This window comes from Grammomys surdaster, unplaced genomic scaffold, assembly GCF_004785775.1.
Source record: "Grammomys surdaster isolate TR1022 unplaced genomic scaffold, NIH_TR_1.0 120559, whole genome shotgun sequence".
In the NCBI taxonomy this organism is placed as follows: Eukaryota; Metazoa; Chordata; class Mammalia; order Rodentia; family Muridae; genus Grammomys; species Grammomys surdaster.
Window position 1 is genome coordinate 2210 of NW_021616454.1, and position 20502 is coordinate 22711.

The following is a 20502-nucleotide window of genomic DNA, read 5'->3' on the forward strand; positions in this document are numbered from 1 at the left end:
TAATGTATTTATTATTATGTGGTGGGAAGATCATCTTTTCTGGTCAAATTCATTCAGTGTTCTGTGGGTTTCTTGTTTACTTATGACATCTCTTTCTTTATATTAGGGAAGTTTTCTTCTATGACTTTGTTGAAGATGTTTTCTGGCCCTCTGTACTGGGAATCTTCATTCTCTTCTATTCCTAATATTCTTAGGTTTTGTTTTATTCATTTTGTCCCAAACATCCTGTATGTTTTGGGATAGGAACTTTTACACTTTGTATTTTCTTTGACTGATGTGTTGATATCTTGTATGGTATCTTATGCCTAAGATTCTCTCTTCCATCCATTATATTTTTTTGATGATGCTTGTATCTACGGCTCTTGATTTCTTTGCTAGCTTTTCTATCTCCAGGGTTGCCTCTTTTGTAATTTCTTTATTGATTCTACTTTTAATTTTAGGTCTTGAAGAGTTCTGTCCAATTCTTTCATCAGTTTGATTGTATTTTCCTTTATTTTTTTTTAAGGGATTTGTTTTCTCTTTAAGAGCTTCTACCTGTCTGCCTGTGTTTTCTGTAATTTTGTGAGTGTTATTTATATCATCCTTAAATGCCTTCGTTTAAGGCATTATCACCTTCATGAGATGGGATTTTAGATAAGAATCTTTCTCTACAGGTGAGTTAGGACATCCAGGGCTTGCTGTAGTAGGAGAACTGGTTTTTGATGGTGCCAATTTGTATTGCCTTTTGTTGCTTATGTTCTTGAATTTTCCTTTTGCCATTTATTTATCTCTGGTGTTAACTGGCCTGGATTTCTCAGACTATAGCAGGCCTCCTTGGAGCCAGGTAGAGCTTTGTGACCTTGCTTTGATTGGGTCTTCTGGGAGGCAGGCAATGTTATCTCTGGTTAGGAAAAACCTCCCCTTTCCATGATTTATGCAAGCCTCCTGTGTCCTTGTGTCCCTGGTTAGGACAGTCCTCCTGGGAGACAGACTGGCTTTGGGGTTCATGGCAGGCTTGTGGATTATCGTTGGGTTCAAGTGGAGGTGTGGATTAGAAGTTCAATGGGGCTCATGCAGATAGATTCCATGTGTGCTGGGTTCTGTGTGTGTGTGGGTCCCAGCTGGTGTGGATATAGGGGATGAGGGTCTCACTTGTGTTTCTAGTTATGGCTAATCTCCTGTGAGAAAAGCAGGCTGTGTATGGTGGGAGGCACATGCTTCTTCCATTGGTTCAGACACTACAGGTCCTTCAAGTGTAAAATTTATATAGAATATAGAGATTCCTTTTTTGGGTATTCTTATTAATATGGCTCAGTATATGGGGCAATGAAACTTGGAAGTGAATATAAGACTTTTTATTACAAGCTAGGTTTAATGGTTTGAACACTTTAAAGGACACCTTACAAGAATTAACTTCAGCAAACCTGTGTGGCTATGTAGTAATTTGAGTCTTAATGAGTAGCATGTCATGACTATTATGACACATTGTGTGAAAATCCTATTTATAATTAAGTAATAATCAGTCAGTTTTGTTTCATAGATTAAATGGAATGTTCATTTTCTACATAAATCAGGGTAATTATAACTGACTGAGATGTTCATAAATTGTAAGGAAGAAACTGAAGTTATGATTTGGTATATGGGTGTACGATGGCCATCACATTGTCTTGCAAATATATGTGGTTAATCAATGAGATATTTGATATTTATAATCTCAGTCATTGAAGGTGAATTCTTTCCTTCAACATAGAGTGATAACTGTAGATACTCATAACTGCTTCAGTGCTTTGAATAAATCTTGCTTCTGCGTTGAGTCACACTAAGTTTAAAGTGGTTTAAGAAACAATAAACTGCATCCAACTAATGAGAAACAATCAGTAGAAGAATATTTCATTAACAAATGATATCAAACATTTACTGAAAATTCATCATCAATTATTTTAATATTATTGTATGAAATGAAAATGGGATAGAGATTATCACATGCTCCACGTAGCACAACTTGGTACCAGATATCTGATATCAACAAGAAATAAACAGACAACAAATTTGAAGGAATCTATAGAATAATATGTGTTAAACATGGAAGCTAAATTTTATTTTAAATACTCTGGTAGTATTATAGTGAATATGTTAAGATTGCCAGCCAACAGCATAACCTAGAAGGAAAAAGAAGTCAAAGCTTTTCTTAACAATCAGGAAGGACACTGTTGAGTGTGGTGTGTATTATTTCTACCATGTCTAGTCAATAACATGAGTTTTAGGCAGAAAGAGAAAGCTAACAAAACACTTTTTGTGTCCCTAGCAACATGGAGTATGTCTCTGTGAAGAACTACATGGAGGCTCATTTCTCAATTTTGGCAAAAGAAAATTCAACAATATTGAAGAACCTGAGTGTCTGATTAGTTGACTTGATATAATGAGTACTTTATGAATCTTAGCCCAATGCTCATGCACACAAACTGACACCCAAAAGTGCCGCAACTCAGGAAGGCATTTCAATAGAAGTCACAATAGAGTGCAGAGTCTGCATCCATATTAGAGAGAATGCATGTTCCTAATCCATCTGACATGGCCGTACCATCCAGTATGCAAAAAGGATATAAAATCACAAGCATCAGCATATTCAATTCACCCAATCAGTAGGTCTGCAAAATTACTGAAAGGATATTTAAACTGACAAAAACATAATTCAACCAAGGGATGCAACAAAGTCCTGTTCATAATAACTAAATTAGTGCAATAAACTCTATAGTAAGACTCTATTATAAGCCCATGAAATATCAACCATTCCAAAAATGCACCCACTGGTGCTGAATAGATGGATCTAAAGACCCCAGTTAATTTTTAGTGGGAATAGAATTCACTGTGGCCATCATGGCAGAAGAATAATGTAGTTCAAAAAATTACAAATAAAATTCAATGTTCTATCTGTGTCACACATTGTAATCTAACAAAGTTACATAAATTAGCGTGTTAGATGTACATCTGGGTGGTTGTAATGTAATCCAACACAGTGTTGTATCAAAACAAATACCAACTAGGGGTGATTGAAAAATATAAATATATATTAACATTAGGAGTAAAATTCTCTCATAAATGACAATTAAATTCTCTCATTCCTTTGAGTAAAATGTATGAAATTGTTCTCAATCATCTTAATGAGGTATGAACAAACATCAACCACAGAAATGTTTTATCAAAAGGCACTGCCTGCCATGAACTGAAGATCAGGCAAGAGATTTCATTATATGTCAGTGAATGTCTGCACAGGTACTGATACTGGACAGGATAGGTGTTGAATCTGTGTAATTCCAGGCATTAATGGATTCTCCAGATGGTAGAAATCACAAGAAGTTTGAAGAGGTTTTATCATACAATAATATATGTACAAAAGAGAGAATGCTCAACTCTTGCCTCAATATTGCATGTGAGATTGCCCTTCCTAAGACTAGACAATGGAAGATATAGTGTCCCATGATTCAACTCAAAGTCTGAATGACATGGGACAGTTGTGACTTTCTCAACTTTTACTATGGAAGTTCTGATGAAATCCATTCTCATGATTGCCAATTGTGTCTTACATGTGGCTGTTGACACATGGTGTGTCCCAAGCTGCTCAGGAAAATATTGTCTCTGGAGTGTTTGCCATGGATATGAATGAAATCATGACACCTGAGGGTGAAGATCATGATCTTCACAACATGTTTTCAGAAATGTTTTGATCAAAAGCTTCCAGACCTCAGATGCAGAGCTTGAGGCCACAATTTTCAAGATGTGTTGAGGGACTATGACACAGGATGAGAGGAAAGGAACTGTAGAATATAATTATGTGGATTCTCAGAGAGCAATAGCCTTAAAACAGACACATAGGTGTAAATGTGTGTGTGATGTTTGTCTGCAAAAGGAACGGATTTCATAAGTGTTCCACCTTAGATCCTAGCAGACATGAAGAAGCTGTATGCTTTCACTATTTCCTTCTTGCTCCTGATGTTTTATCTCAACTTGTACAGTTTGACTGATCCCAGTTGTTTTTGGAGGATACAGAATAATGAAGATAAGGATGGAGATTTGTGAAGTGACTGTGGTTTGGGACTTTTTCCCGAAGAGAGACCTCTAGAAGAAAATTATTAAAAACCTCTCATTGATTTTAGGTAAGTCATTTTTTCCTGCTTCAATGTCAGTAATTAAAAATATGTAGTTGCATATACAAACTGTGGAATTCTGCCCTGTTCTTCCCATTTTAACATTAGGAATAAGTGAAAATTATATAACACATCAATCACTATTTTAATATTTTCAGTGTGTCACCACTTCATGTGATTTCAATATGTCAGGTTCAAATTCACATTCCTAAGTGTAACAGATGTACTGGAAGACTGTGGGACAGATGAAACACACTTTACATGGAAAAAAGACCTCAGTGCTCAGACATCACTTAAAGGATGGTAAAGAATTAGGAAGACTGAAGTGTTAAGAGAAATCTGATACCTTTTAAAGTAAATTGGCATACTAACAGTTACACTAAAAGGTAACATCAAATTGATGTGCAAATGAGCCTAGAGAATAATCATCTGGTTATGTGGTATATTGTATTAATTTATATATTTTGGTATGGGTATATAAATATTAATGAAATGTATATTTAAATAATTATCATGTTTGATAAACATTAGCAATTGGAACTATTAAAAACATTTTCTACAAAATCATGGAAATATCATTATTGAAATATTTTTTCATTGCTTACAATATTAGAATTTTAAAAAATTTAATTGTTTTATTTATTTTCATTCCAAATATGGCCTCCCTCCTGGTTCCCCATCCCAGAGTTCTTTACTGTGTCTCCCCTCTTTTTGGCCTCTGACAGGATGCTTTCCCAACCCCCTACCATTTTATCACCACCCCATCCTCACTTCCCCAGAAAACGTCATACTTCCTATACCCTACCCACACCCCCAGCAACTGTTTTCCCTGGGACATCATGTTTCTACAGGATTAGTCTCATGATCTCCCACTGTGGACATAAAAGACAGTCCTCTGCTACTTATGTACAAGGAGCCATCGAACAAACCATGTATGTTCTTTGTACTAAGACTGGACATCAATAATAATGAAATTAACATTTTTGTACTGTTTGACTTAAACAAGTTTTTCCTGTTATCATGTTTTAAACTTTTTCTTTCTAATTACATAAATTCTCTCATAGAAACACAGATAATCACTTTCAAGTAAAATTATTATTACACAATTTATATAGACATATAACATGTCAGGTGGTATTGTATATTGGTTTTTTAATGTATTCCTTAATGATTCTTTCTTTATTATTATATGTTCTTTTACTATGTTTAGTTTCCAAAGATTATTTTGTATGTATTGAAACATAATTTTGAATTAAGGTATTAGAACTAGGATCCTGTGTTATGGATATTATTCAGTATGTGTTAATAAAAACTTTATGGTACCAAAGGTTATGAATCAGAAAGTTGAATGAAATACCATTGTATCATTTGAGCTTAAAACACTCAATATTGAGATATTTAATACATAAAACAAATGTCACATAATAAAAAAATTAAGGGGTTATTGATTTCATATACTGTTCAAGGCATTTTTAAAAATTATTTCTGTGGTATTGGAGCAACAAGGGTATTGTTTATCAGCCTTTTTCTCTAGGACTTTAATCATTTACATGCATGGTTTTCAGAGGAAAAAAAATAGTTCATTGTGGATTTTCAGAAATATAAAAATTATCATATCAGAGTGACATCTGTTTATGATCTGAAATTATATTCAACTCTAAAGATCTCTTATTTCCTAAGCTTATTTCAGGAAAGCTAGCATTTACACAGTAATTTAGCATTTCATGTAGTACAATATTTACTGCGGTTGAATAGAAAATTTGATGTTTCAAAGAGTGTTGGTTTGAATATGCTTGATCCAGAGAATGGCACTATTAGGAGTTATGGCCTTGTTGGAGTAGGTGTGGCCAGTTCGAGGAAGTGTGTCACTGGGAGGCGGGGAATATGAGACCCTTTTCCTAACCACCAGAGAACCAGTCTCCTCCTAGAGGTCTTCAGATGAAGATAGAGGACTCTGAGTTTCTGCACCACTCATACCTGTATTCTGCCATGCTCTCAACTTGATGGTAATGCTCTGAAACTCTGAACCTGTAAGCCAGCTCCAAACAAACGTTGTCTTTATACTTGTTTCCTGGGTCATGGTGCCTGTTTTCAGCAGTGAAACTGTAATGAAGACAGAAATTAGTGCCAGGGACAGGAGTATTGCTGTGTTAGGTCTGGCTACTCTTTTGTTTAGAAGAATGTCAATTTGGAATGCAGTGGAATGCTCTAAGTGGGGCTTAATGGGCTATTCTAATAAGAATATAGAATACTTTGTTGTTGAGAGTGATTTGAAATGTACAGACCTGGCCTAAGGTGTTTCAGCAGAGAAGAATTTCAGCCTGTGGACTAGAGCCTTTTTTTTGTTGTTTACTGGTGGAGTGTGGGACTGTAATTTGGCCACGCTCCCCACTGCCCAGAGAGAAGACGGAGAGAACAAGTCTCAGCCTCAAGATTTCTCTGGCCCCACCCTTCTCCTCTGTTTCCAATATATAAGCGAAACACCTTCCAACATGTTTCGGGAGAGCGCTTTACCATTCACCACCCAAACCTGCCATCTGTTAATAAATCAACACATCTCAAATCTCTATATGTGTCATGAATTCTGGATCCGAGTAAGTAAAAAATCCTGCTCGCCCCTGTCCATGCAGGGCGGGGGAGGGACACTAGCTAGCCCTGTGGCTGCCCACCCCGGGACTCTCTGCATTCTAGTTAGCTGCGCAGCCTGTGTCCTGTGTCTCTTGCTGCTGCACGCCAGCTCACATGACAGGGGATGAGAAGCCTTTCTCTACCCAGTCGGTTCCACATGCCTGCCATCCGAGACGGCTCTGTCGCTGCCGCCCTGTGACTGGAGCCATGCGGTGCCCGACAGTGGAGAATGTGACTGTTTTATGCCCTTGTCTAAAGAGTCTACCTGTGGCTAATGTAAGGACATGTATATTAATTGCATTGACAAAGGCAGTTTCTGAAAATCATTGCAAGGTCTTTATTTTCTGGTTTAGTCTCATGAAGAGCATGCTGTTCAAACATAGCAAACTTAGACAGAATCAAAATACAATATATGGTTTAAATGATAATAAATGGACCCCAGGAAGTGCAATGGAGCTGAAACCTATGTTCAAGGAAATAAAGATATTAACAGAATGGTGATCTCAGGGCAAGATTCCACCCATATAATCGTGTTTGTGTTAGCAGTTGAACAAGGAATAGTTTGGAGTTTTAGTCTGGAATGACCTACAATCCAAAAATAGAAGGCCCACATGTGATCCTGAAACTGAGGCTGGAAGACACAGGCTTTTGATCTGAATGTTCAGGAATAGTGGTCATGAAAACTTAGGCACAGGCATGGTGATGCACAGATTTAATCCATGGAAAAAAAGGCAGGTAGATCTCTGAGTTCAAGGTCAGTTTTGAACAGAATAAGTTCTAGGTGAAGAAAAGAAGCCCAGGCATGGTGGTACAAAGTTTTAACACCAGCATTCAGGAGACAGAGGCATGAAGATCTTTGTGTTCAAGGACAATCTACTGGGCAAACTCCAGGAGGAGAATGTTGGAAAACAGAAATCTGTTAAGAGAATAAGGGGCAGTATGTTCTAGCAACAGCAAGCAGCAGAAATAGGTGGCTTCTGCCATGGTGCTCTGGCATTAGAGTCAAGAATATAAGGGACTACTGGGACAATTGATGCTGGCTAGCTGGAGGTAAGAAATTAGCATTGCTAAAGAAGAGACCAGCATCAATCAGATGAAATCTTCTGGTAAGTGTTTTCTCAGATCACAAAGAAGCTGTGTTCCAGAGATAGCCAAGGTTATCACTTGTGTTGCAGCTGGGTTGGTAACAAGTAAGAATGACCTAGGTGGTATGGGTTTTGAAGGTATGAAATGTTCATGGAGAGCAGCTAAGGCTTGGTACTGTGAGATGCCAGGGTAGGCCAGTGGTGAAGGTGGAGTCTCAGTTGCAGTTGATGGCTAAGATATAAAGGATTCTTGTAAAGAAGGTGAGCTTTGTCACCATGAAGAGAGCCTATGAGAGGCTATTGGTGAAGCCTAGTTGCATCAGATGTCACCATAGTATTAAAGATGCCAGTATCATGGAATGTCTACAAAGAACAGCAGCAGCAGTGGAGTGGAGTCTACCAGAGACTAGAGTGCTACAGAAGGCATGGCTGGAGAAGTGACTTAAAGCCTTTGGAAGAGCCCAGAAGATCATGTATAAATCTTAGACATTGAAACTAGAAGCAGAAAAGATGAAGTTGACTTGGAGTTCCCAAGATTTTAAAGATGCCTAGTTCTGTGTAATTAGAACTTGAAGACTATTGTGTAGGAACCTTAGTTTATAGAACAATATTCTAGTTCATGTATGACATTCAGAGATAAAACAGCTCTTTACGCATTGTCACAAATATAAAAATTATCATATAAGAGTGATGGATTTGGGGGAATTCTTAAGGTTTATTCATCTCTAAATATCACTAATTTCTTAAGCTTATTTCAGAAAAGTTAGCATCTACATGTATCCTAGTGTGAAGTTTCTGCAATTGGAGAGAAAATTTCATGTTTCTAGCACTCTCTGCAATCATCCCTATGTCTTCTTTTAGAATATCAGAAAGAAGATACGAGTTTTTTCTGGTAATGTTTTTTGCTACTGATGAGATCAACAGGAATCCTTATCTTTTACCGAACATGTCTTTGACATTCTCACACAGTGGTGGCATGTGTGAAGATATAGATGAATTTCTGGAAACAATATACTTATCACAAAATAATCCTTTTCATTTTTTTAATTATGAATGTGGAATACAGGGAAGATGTGGTGTAGACCTTACAGGACCATTATGGACAACATCCTTAAAAATGGCAATTGATTCTAGATTTCTGAAGGTGAGAATGTGTGATACTGGATGAATTAACAACTTTCTACTCTATTCATAGGTGCCTAGGGAGAAACCTTCTTGGCATAGGTTTGTGTGTGTATTCTTTTTTATATGTTATCCATTTATTATAAAGGATTAAATAATCAGATTTTTGATGCATTGAGAAAACAGTTAAGTATATTTTTATAACATGGTGACTTCTCAGGATAGCCTAGAATCTAATAGGAATACTTATAGTGTAATCTTACTATCCTCAATAGGAGTTCTGAAATGTGAGTAATGTTACTTGTATATAACTCCAAACATTCTGACATTCATATTTATTACAGGATGTTTCATCATCTTTCTATGTCCTCTAGGTTTTCTTTGGACCATTTAATCCTAACTTGAGTGACCATGAGCAGTTTCCATATGTCTATCAGGTAGCAACCAAGGACACACGTTTGTCTCATGCTATGGCATCCTTGATGCTTCATTTTAGATGGACTTGGATAGGACTTGTCATCTCAGATAATGATCAGGATATTCAGTTTCTCTCCCAATTGAGAGAAGAAATGCAAAGGCATGGGATCTGTTTAGCATTTGTGAATATGATCCCAGAAAGCATGCAGATATACACGACAAGGGCTAAGATATATGATAAACAAATTATGGCATCATCAGCCAAGGTTGTTATCATTTATGGTGAAATGAACTCTACCCTAGAAGTCTGCTTTAGGAGATGGGCATATTTAGGTGTTCAGAGAATCTGGATCACAACCTCACAATGGGATGTCATCACAAATAGAAAAGATTTCAGTCTTGATTTCTTCCATGGGACTGTCACTTTTGCACACCACAACAATGATATTGCTAAATTTAGCAATTTTGTACAAATAATAAACACTTCCAAATATCCAATAGACATTTCTCAGATTATGCATAAGTGGAATTATTTTAATTGTTCAATCTCTAAGAACAGCAATAGCAAGATGGATCATTTTCTATTCAACAACACAGAGGAATGGTTAGCACTGCAAAAATTTGACATGTCCCTGAGTGAAGAAGGTTACAATTTGTATAATGCTGTGTATGCTGTGGCCCACACCTACCATGAACTTGTTCTTCAAAAAGTAGAATCTCAGCAAATCAAAGAATCCAAAGGAATATTCAATGACTGTCAACAGGTAAAAACTTTTACATTTCATTATGCTTAGATTTTTCAGTGTGATCTTTTAAGTGGCCCTCAGAAACTCACATATATTTGCTAGAGAATTGAAAGACTTCTACACTTTAAAACTCCCTGTAATAACCATCCTCATATTGAATGAAATCAAATTTCAACCAAACATTGTCAAAAAAGATAAGAAGGACACTTCATTTTTGTAAAAGGAAAAATCTACCAAGATGAACTTTCAATTCTGAATATCTATGCTCCAAATACAAGGGCACCGACATTCATAAAGCAACTTTACTAAAACTCAAAGCACACATTGCACCTCACACAATAATAGTGGGAGACTTAAACACTGCACTCTCATAAATGGACAGATAGTGGAAACAGAATTAAACAGAGACACAGTGAAACTAAGAGAAGTTATGAACCAACAATTTGGATTTAACAAATATCTATAGAATATTTCATCATAAAACAAAAGAATATACCTTCTTCTCAGCAACAGGCCTAGACAGATATAAGAAGATTGACATCATTCCATGTATCCCTTCAGATCACCAAAGACTAAAGCTGGTCTTCAATAATAACAGAAACAACAGAAAGCTGACATACAGGTGGAAACTGAAAAACTCTCTACTCAATGATAACTTGGTCAAGGAAGAAATAAAAGATGAAATTAAAGACTTTGTAGAATTTAATGAAATTGAAGAAACATTAAAACCAAACTTCTGGGACACAAGGAAAGCAGGGCTAAGAGGAATACTCATAGCTCTAAGTGCCTACAAAAAGAACCTGGAGAGAGCATACCCTAGCTGCTTGGCAGCACATTTGAAAGCTCTAGAACAAAGGGAAGCAAATACATCCAAGAGATATTGACAACAGGAAATAATCATACTCAGAGCTGAAATCAACCATGTAGAAACAAAAAGAATTATACAAAGAATCAACAGAACCAGGAGCTGGTTCTTTGAGAAAATCAAGAAGATATATAAAACCTTAGTTAGCCTAACCAGAGGTCACAGAGACAGTATCCAAGATAATAAGATTAGCATAGGAAGACATAACAACGGAAACTGAGGAAATTCAAAAAATCATCAGATCCTAATCCAAAAGCCTATACTCAACAAAATTTGAAAATCTGGATGAAATGGACAATTTTCTTGACAGATATCAGGTATCAAAGTTAAATCAAGATCAGATATACCACCTAATCAATCCTATATCCCCTAAAGAAATAGAAGCAGTTATTTAAAGTCTCCCAATCAAAAAAAAAAAAAAACAGTACAGGACTGGATGAATTTAGTGAAGAATTTTATCAGACCTTCCAAGAAGACTTAATACCAATTCTTTTCAAATTATTCCACAAAGTAAAAGGAACACTACACAATCTATTCTATGAAACCACAATTATGTTCATACCTAAACCACACAAAAATCCAATAAAGAGAACTTCAGTCCAATCTCCCTTATTAATATCGACGCAAAAATACCAAAAAAAAATTCTAGCAAACCAAATCCAAGAAGATATAAAAAAAAAAAATCCAACATAGTCAAGTAAGCTTTATCCATGGAATTCAGGGATGTTTCAAAATATGGAAAGTGGTCAACATAATCCTCTATATAAGCAATATCAAAGAAAAAAACTACAAGATCATCTCACTAGATGCTGAGAAAGCATTTGACAAAAGTCATCACCTCTTCAGGATCAAAGTCTTGGAAAGATTAGGAATTAAAGCCCATACCTAAACGTAGTAAAAAGCAATATACTGCAAACTAGTGGCCAACATCGAAGTGAATGGAGAAAAACTTAAAGCAATCCCACTAAAGTCAGGGACTAGACATTGCTACCCACTCTCTTCCTACCTATTCAGTATAGTACTGTATGCTCTAGCCAGAACAATTAGACAACAAAAGTAGGTCAAAAGGAAAGAAATTGGAAAGGAAGAAGTCAAAATATTACTATATGCAGATGATAAGACAGTATAGTTAAATGACCCCATAACTTCAACCAGAGAACTCCTAAACCTCATTAAAAAAAAAAAAAAGCTTCAGAAAAGTGGCTGGATAAAAAAATTAACTTGAATAAATCAATAGCCTTCCTTTACTCAAAGGACAAACAGGCTGAGAAAGAAATTAGGGACATGACAATCTTCATAAATAATATAAAATACCTTGTTATGGCTTTAACCAAGCAAGTAAAAGATCTGTATGACAGTAATTTCAAGTCTCTGGAGAAAGAAATCGAAGAAGAATACAAAAGATGGAAAGATCTCCTATGCTCATGTACTGGCAGGAACAATAGAGTAAAAATGGCCATCTTGTGGAAAGCAATCTACAGATTCAATCCAATCCCCATCAAAATTGCAACTCAATTCTTCATAGAGATAGAAAGAGCAATTTGCAAATTCATTTGGAGTATCAAAAGACCCAGGGTAGTAAAAATTATTCTCAACAATAAAAGATCTTCAGAGAAAATTACTGTCCCTGACCTCAAGCTGTAATACAGAGCAATAGTGATAAAAAGTGCATGATATTCATACAAATAGGCAAGATCAATTGCATAGATTTTAAGACCCAGAAATGAAACCTCATATCTATGGACGTTTTATCTTTGACAAAGGTGCTAAAACCATCCAGTGGAAAAAAAATAGCACTTTCAACAAATGGTGCTGGTTCAACTGGAGGTCACCATGTAGAAGAATGAAAATTGATCCATTATTATCTCCTTTTACAAAGCTCAAATCCAAGTGGATCAAGGACCTCCACATAAACCAGATACACTGAAACTAGTAGAAGAGAAAGTGGGGAAGAGCCTTGATTACACGGACACAGCAGAAAAGATCCAAAAGAGAAAACCAACAGCTTATTCTCTAAGATAGAGAATTGACAAATGAGACCTCATAAAATTGCAAACCTTCTGTAAGGCATAGGATATTGCCAGTAGCACAAGATGGGAACCAAAAGATTGGGAAAATATCTTTACCAATCCTACATCTCATAGAGGCCTGATATCTAATATATAAAAAGAACTCAAGAAGTTAGACTCCAGACAATAATATAACCCTATTAAAAATGGGGTACATAGCTCAACAAAATTCTCAACCGAGGAAACTCAAATGATGGAAATACACCTAAAAAATGTTCAACATCTTTAGTCATCAGAGAACTGCAAATCAAAACAACCCTGAGATTTCACCTCACACCAGTCAGAATGGCTAAGATAAAAAACTCAGGTGATAACAGATGCTATCAAGGATGTGGAGAAAGAGGAACACTCCTCCACTGTTGGTGACATTATAAGCTGATAGAATCATTTTTGAAATCAGTCTGGTAGTTCCTCAGAAAACTGCACATAGTAATACATGAGGATCCAGCTTTACCACTCCTGGGATTATACCCAAAAGATACTCCAACATATAACAAGGGCACATGCTTCCCTATGTTCATAGCTGTCTTAGTTATAATAACCAGAAGCTGGAAAGATCCCAGATGTCCTTCAACAGAAGAATGGATACAGAGAATATGGTTCATTTACACAATGGAGTACTATTCAGCTATTAAAAACAGTGAATTCTGGAAATTCGTAGTCAAATAGATGGAACTAGAAAATATCATCCTGAGTGAGGTAACCCAATCACAAAAGAACACACATGGAATGGACTCACTGATAAGTGGATATTACCCCAAAAGCTACCAGTACCACATGAAGCTCAATAAGAACGAAGACCAACGTGTGGGTGCTTTGCTCCTTCCTGGTAGGAATAACAAAATCCTCAGGGGAGCAAGTAAGGAGACAAAGTGTGGAGCAGAGACTGGAGGAGGAGCAGTCTGGATTCTGCCAGACCCAGGAATCTTGTCCATGTGCAGTCACGATATGCAGGCATGGTTGAGGATATCAGGAAGTGCATGCTCACTGAAGCCTGATATACCTGTCTCCTGAGAGTCTCTGCCAGAGGCGGATGATCACAGATAATCATTGAACTGATCATGGTGTCCGAAATCGAAGCTGTAGAGAGAAGACTGAAGGAGCTGAAGGGGCTTGCCGTCCCCATTGGAAGAGAGACAATACCAACCAACCAAAGCTCCCAGGGTCTAAATCGCTAGCCTGGGAACATGCTTGGAGGGACCCATGGGTCCAGCTGTATGTGTAGTGGAGGATGGCCTTTTCAGGCATTGGTAGAAGAGGAAGTCCTTGGTCCCATGAAGGCTGGATGCCCCAGTGTGGGGTAATTCGATGTTGAGGAGGGAGAAGTTGGTGGACTGGTAGGACCACATCCTCATAGAAGTATCAGGAGGGGGAATGGAATAAGGGGAGTGAGGTGAAATGGAAAAAGGGGATAACATCTAAAATGTAAATAAATAAAATACCCAATAATAAAAAACAAAACAAAAAATAAATTTGGAGCAAAAAGTTTTATCATAAAGCCTTATGTGATGACTTGATTAGAATAATTTCCTAAGGAATTGGTATGTTTTCTGTGATTAATAGTTTGTCATTTAAACTAACTTTAAAAAAACATAAATGATAAAGATAACACATTTTCTTAAGCTCATGTTTATTTAATATATGCAAACTGTATGTATGTGAATGAATCACTACCACTCTTTGTTTCCACAACTTCCAGACATTCAGACTGCCCACTCATTCTCACATACATGGCTTCATTTTTAAAATTATTTTTCCAAATGTGTTCATACACATACACATATACATACACACACACACACTATGTTACTCTTTATTTGGTAAGCATCTTTAATTACCCATGAGGCATATTGTATCTTACTAGATGGGATAACTTTAATATATCTGTCTTCCCTGGAAGCCATTAAAAATTAGGGGACATTCTCAATTTTGTATTGCCTTAATTGATATAAGTATATAATCATCTAATGATGTATCTCATTTAGGTGGCTTCCTTGCTAAAGACCATAGTGTTCACTAACCCTGTTGGAGAACTGGTAGACATGAATCACAGGGAAAATCAGTGTGCAGAGTATGACATTTTCAACATTTGGAATTTTCCACAAGGCCTTGGAATAAAAGTAAAAATAGGAAGCTATTTTCCTTGTTTGCCACAGAGTCAACAACTTCACATATCTGAAGACTTGGAGTGGGCCACAGGAGGAACATCGGTGTGTGTACCACAGTTTTCATTGTTTGAATATATCTAAATTTTTAAATATGAGGCACCAAAGCTGTATCTGTGTGGTTAAGACCAATTGCTGCTCTTGCAAAAGGTCCTTCCCCAGTTACCAACAACAAAATTTGATAACTCACAAATTCATATAAATCTAGATCATAAGGATCAAAGGCCTTTGATTCCTTGTTCAGATGCACCCACATTCCTACTCATCCCAGAATACAGGAACACATTTCTAAAATGTAAAGATATATATATATATATATATCTTAATTTTATTCCCATATAACCATATATACAAGTTTTTTTTCAGAATTACTAATAAAATAATCTATTTTTCCATTTTATTAATTATTTTATTTATTTATATTTTACATGCTGTGCCCCTTCCTGGTCCCCACGAGCACCCCTACCCTATCTGCCTCCCCTTCGTCTCTAGCATCAACCCCACTGTCCACTCCCCTCCCCCCTCACCTCTCTAGCATCAACCTTCACTGGGGCATCAAGTCCCCCCAGAAACAAGTCCATCTTCTCCCATTGAGGTCAGACATGTCAGTCCTCTGCTACATATGTAGTGGGGGCCATAGACCAGCCCATGTATGTTCCTTTGTTGGTAGTTCACTCTCTGGGAGCTCTGAGAGGCCCAATTAGTTGATACTGTTCTTCTTCCTATGGGGTTGCAATCCCTTTCAGCTCCTTCAGTCCTTACCCTAACTTTTCCATGGGGTTCCCCTGGCTCAGTCCAATGGCTGGCTGTAAGTATCTTCATCTGTCTTAGTCAGACACTGGGTAAAGCCTCCCAGCGGACATCCATGCCAGGCTCCTGACTGCAAGCACAACATGGCGTCAGCATTAGTGTCAGGGTTTGATATCTGTGGATAGGATGGATCCCAAGGTGTGGCGGTCACTGGATGACCTTTCCTTTAGTCTTTGCTCTATGTTTTGTCCCTGTTTTTCCTTTAGACAGGAAAAATTCTGGGTCAAAATTTTTGAGATTTGTGGGTGGTCCCATCCCTCAACTAGGGGTGGAGCATGTCTACTGGACTTAGTCTCTCAGGTTCCATCTCCCCACTGTTGGGTATTTTCACTAATGTCATCCTCATTGAATCCTGAAAGATTTGCACATCCCTGGTGCCTGGGACTTCCTAGAGGTTCCCTCCACCTCCACACCACACTGCTACATATTTCTTTTCATTCTCCTGGCCCTCTGGGCTCATTTCTGTTTCCCCTCATATTTGATCCTGCCCCCATTTTTCCCCCTTCCATATCCTACCCAGGTTCCTCTCTCCCTCTGCCTTCCATGATTATTTTGTTCCCTTTTCTAAGTAGAATTGAAGTATCCACACTTGGGCCTTCCTTCTTGTTATGCTTCATATGCTCTGTGAGCTGAGTGATGCGTATTCTGAACTTTTGGATAAAATCTACTTAACAATGCCATATATGTCATTTTAGTTCTGGGTTGCCTTACTCGGGATGATATTTTCTAATTCCATCCATTTGCTTGCAAAATTTATGGTTTCATTGTTTTTAATAGCTGAGTAGAATTTCCTTGCAAATGGTCCATCCTCAGTTACCAGCATGAAAATTTGCTAACTCACAACTTCCTATGAATCTGGGTCATAGGGGTTTAAGGTATCTGGATTTCATGCTCCAATCTACCTACAAGTCTATTCACCCCACAATACAGAAACACATTTATGAAATTTAAAATAAGTGTATATTTATAGTAAAAATTTTGTAACTACACATAAACCATAAAATTCTGTGACACTCTTTGAATATCATTATAGACTAATAAAGTATAGCAAATAGTCATTATTTCCACATTCCTGGCTTTGTTTTAAACTTACAAAATCTTTAATTCTATGAGAGTCTATGACATGGTTTATTCATAGTCATCAAAGAACTTTTTCTTGATCTACCCTACCTTATCTGCTCACACAACTCAGTATCCTTCTTATTTTATATATAAATCATTTGAGAGAAATTGATGCCACATAAATGTTGTGTTTCCATTTAATCACTTTAGAAAGGAAAAATCTTAAATCTGTACAAGACAATTGTTACACATTTAATATTACATGATGTAGTAAATATTGTGTTACATTCAAGGTATTGGAGGTTTATACAAAATAATAAAGTGCCTAAAATTTATAATTTATATGTGATTTATCAGAGGAATAAATATAGTAATATCTGTTAAATATATAAATAAATATATATATCAAAAATTATGTAACTACATATAAATCAAAAATTTTGTAACATATGTATATATATATATATATACACTTGATGAATACATAAATATTCATATATATCCTCAGGTTCCCACCTCCATGTGTAGTGTGACATGCACTGCTGGATTCAGGAAAATTTATCAGAAACAAACAGCGGAGTGCTGCTTTGATTGTGCCCATTGCCCAGAAAATGAAGTTTCCAATGAGACAGGTACATCCTTCCATGCAGAAAAAAAATTGCTGAATTCCAGTGTCGTCTCTTTCCAATGTAGAAATGTAAAATGGCCTAGATAGAAATGAAAGACCTAAAATCTGTGTGTTTCAGAATTTAATCTTTTCAATGATATCAACATTTTGGGAGCCTGCCAATAACCTGCAATATCTTCTACAAACTCATTGTTTTCACAACATGATGGTTCTGATTTTATATTTTGCAGAAAACTTTTAGGGGAGAAACATTTGTAACCATTTAATTTTTATGTTATTCCCCTCACACTGGCACTTCAAATCTGTTTGAGACTAGGTGCTTCTGCTCCCACTGAGTTCAGATAAGACATCCCAGATAGATATACATATCTTACATACAGGCATCAGCTTTTGGGATAGCCCCCTGCTCCAGGTGTTCAAGGCCCACATGAAGCCTGAGCTGAGTATCTGCTACATATGTGCGGAGAGACATATGTCCAGCCTGTGTATGTAGTTTGGTAGGAGGTTCTGTCTCCAAGAGCCCTAAAGGTCCAGGTTAGTTGACTCTATTGACCTTCCTGTGGAGATCCTATCCCTTTAGGGACTGAAATCCTTGCTCTTGTTCTTCCATAATAGTCCCAAAGCACCATGCAAAGTTTGACTCTTGCTGTCTGCATCTGTTTCAGTAAGTTGCTGTGTAGAGCCCCTAAGATGATAGCCATGCGATACTCCCACCTGCAAGTACAACAGAGTACCATTAATAGTCTCAGGGAATGGTGTTTGCCAATGGGATCCATCTCAAGATGGGCCTGTTATTGGGTGGCCTTTTCATCAGTCTCTGCTCCATCCCAAATCCCTGAATTACTTCTAGACATCTCTAATTGGATCCTGTATCCATGCTGTTGTCTTGACGTCTTTCAATTGTCTCTGACCAAGGTATATAGAGAAATCAACACTTTTCTCATATGTTTCTTTTGACTAGGTGTTTTGTTAAAGCAATAGAAATTAAGACATTAGGAAAATGGACACATAAGTTTGCTCTCCCACAAGCTGTGTGTTTAACTAATAAGTAATTTTTCTCTTCCATTCTCTAAGATGGTATGTTGTTTCATCACCAAGCATAGGATAATACAGAGCAGCCTTAAGTTACTGGTCCCTACAGCAATAAGGAAAGAAATAAATCCTCAACAAGAAAATATTTTTTGTGGTATCCTCTGAGTAATCCAAGTACTCAGTTATTAAGTACATAATTATGACATCTTCTGAAGGTTTGTTTTTCACCAGCAGATATGGAGCAATGTGTAAGATGTCCAGATAATAAGTATGCCAACCTACAGCAAACCCACTGCCTGAAAAGAGCTATATCATTTCTGGCTTATGAAGATCCATTGGGGATGGCTCTAGGCTGCATGGCCCTGTGCTTCTCTGTGCTCACGGTTCTAGTACTCCTCACTTTTGTGAAGTACAAGGATACTCCCATTGTGAAGGCCAATAATCGGATTCTCAGTTACATCCTCCTCATTTTTCTCATCTTGTGCTTTCTCTGCTCATTGCTCTTCATTGGACATCCCAACCAGGTCACATGCCTCCTGCAGCAGACCACATTTGGAATATTTTTCACAGGGGCTGTTTCTACAGTCTTGGCCAAAACTATAACTGTGGTCATGGCTTTCAGGCTCACTATTCCAGGAAATAGGATGAGAGGGATGCTGGCAGCTGGGGCACCTAAGTTGGTCATCCCAATTTGTACCCTAATCCAACTTATTCTCTGTGGAATCTGGGTGGTAACATCTCCACCCTTTGTTGACAGAGATATACAATCAGAACACGGGAAGATCATCATTATTTGCAACAAAGGCTCTGTCATTGCCTTCCACTTTGTCCTGGGATACTTGGGCTTCTTGGCTCTGGGGAGCTTCACTGTGGCTTTTCTGGCTAGGAATCTTCCTGACAGATTCAATGAAGCCAAGTTCCTAACGTTCAGCATGCTGATGTTCTGCAGTGTCTGGATCACCTTCCTCCCTGTCTACCACAGCACAAGAGGGAAGACCATGGTAGTTGTGGAGGTCTTCTCCATCTTGGCTTCTAGTGCAGGGTTGCTAGGGTGTATATTTGTCCCAAAATGTTATGTTCTTTTAGTTAGACCAGATTCAAATTTTCTTCAGAAGTGCAAAGTTAAATTTAATTATTGAAACTTTGATAATTTAAGTGTTAGATGGTACTCAACCTCTTTCTACTTTGTCATAAGAAAAGTACTACTAAATCATACAAAATAATTAAGTAATATACTAAGATCTTACTGACACAGTAGGATAACTCTGCCTAATGAAATACCAGTGATTAAGGCTTGGTGGAAAATGAGTTCATTCTTGAGATCAGAAACCTAAACTTTGAGAACAAGGACTCTCAATTGGGGAATGGCTGCTATCATTTTGACACGTGTATGTGTGCAAGCCTTGTTCTTAATTATTGATTAATATAAGGTGATCCTACTGTTTGTGAACAGTTCCACCTCTGGCAAGTTGTTGTGGGCACTGCAAGAAATAGGATTTTAGACAACATAGATATGATGGCAACAGTAAACATTATGCCATGGACCCAAATTGGGCCCTGCATCCGTGTTCTTGTCTTGGCTTCTTTCAATTAACTGTGACCAACGTGCATAGGGAAATCCACACATTTCTCATATGTTCATTTGACCATGGTGTTTTGTTACAGCAACAGAAACTAAGACATTAGCAAAATGGTAAATTGCCTCATGAGGAATTTGGAATATCATAAATTACTGATACAACAAAAAGA

The 20502-nt window shown here is 37.2% G+C and overlaps 1 pseudogene; it reads left to right on the forward strand.

Moving 5' to 3' along the window:
* The first annotated feature begins 3927 nt into the window (after window positions 1–3927).
* LOC114635967 lies at window positions 3928–19892 on the forward strand (annotated as a pseudogene).
* Window positions 19893–20502: the final 610 nt, after the last annotated feature.